We start from the raw sequence: 1399 nt of genomic DNA, 5'->3' as shown, positions 1-1399 counted from the left end.
AAAAAAAAAACCCCAACAAATTTGCATATTCAGTGTCCAAGAATTCGGATGTGGACATATTATCTGATGCCTGGATCTCTTCCTCTATACCCCAACAGATGTTCTCAGTCTAGTTTTCTTTGCTCATGCCCTGGATATTTATTTCTTTTCCTTTAGCTGTTAAAACAGTCTTCTTTTCAGTCTTTTCTTTTTAGAAACCCACAAACTGAGTCAAACTAATGTAAGTGGCCTTGAAAGATAACAATCTCCTTGTCATTGGACATATGCAAGCAGAAGCTGTATGCCTATCTGTCAAGATAGTTTTGGAGAAAATTTCTGCAGCAGTGCAGACTACTAGTATTACCACTGATATGCAATTCAGTCACCATGTAGTCTTTTTTATTTATTTTTTTCAGACAGAATCTTGCCGTGCAGTTCATGTTGGCTCTGAACTCACCATGTAGTCCAGGCTGGCCTCAAACTACAGACAATTCTCTTGCTTCAGCCTCCCAAATGCTGGAATTATAGGCATGGACCACCGCATCTGGCTACTGCAGTCTGTTTTTGATGGGTCCTGGCAGTCTTTTCCCTCCCTGATCTTTCTCCTTTCTTTCTTACCTACTCTTACCTCTGTGTTCCCTTAGATTTTATATCCCCTTTCCCATACCACTGTCATGTCTCAGCTGTGTGTCCTGAGAGTGTGCTCATGTTGTGAGCTCAAGGTCACAGGGAACAGGACCTGACGCTGCGGTGTTGGTGGCTGGTCCTTACAGTTCTGCTCAGCTGGAGTAGGCTGAGAGCTGGTGGTGTATTCAGAGTAGAGCATCTAAAAAAACCAACAAACTGGCTTCAGACAGAGAAGGAAGGCAGAAGATGAGAGGGATTGTTCTCTAGTCAAACTGTCCCACACGCTGAGCATGCTGGCACACACGTGTACTCCCAGCACTGTGGAGGGCTGAGGAAAGAGCATCACAAGTTCCAGCTCAGCCTGGGAAATTTAGCAATTTGGAGAGCTCTTGTGTTAAAAAAAATGTAAAAAGGGCTGGGGATGTTGCTCAGTGCGAAAGCCCTAAGTTTAATCTCTGGTACAAAACAAACAAACAAACAAGCAGACAAAGCCTATTTCATAAACATATTAAAGGCTGGTAACTGTGGGCTGTCACCAGGGATGCAGCAGGACACTTTATCACCCTAAGGGCACAGGACCCAGGAGCAGAGGTCTCAGTAGAAGGAGGGGTGGAGGACAAGACAAGTTAAAACAGAGGCTGCCATTAGACCCAGGCCCCTGGGAGAGGAGCACTAGGAAGGCAGCTTGGATCAGTCATGCTTGACTCTGTCCTGCCTAAGGCAGCTGCCTACCTGCAGTCATTTAGCTACATCTTGCCTAGGGACAAGGAAAGCAGTGATATTTCATATCTCT

This window comes from Chinchilla lanigera, unplaced genomic scaffold, assembly GCF_000276665.1.
Source record: "Chinchilla lanigera isolate Chin_1 unplaced genomic scaffold, ChiLan1.0 scaffold00072, whole genome shotgun sequence".
NCBI lineage: Eukaryota > Metazoa > Chordata > Mammalia > Rodentia > Chinchillidae > Chinchilla > Chinchilla lanigera.
Note: the sequence above shows the minus strand (reverse complement) of the source record.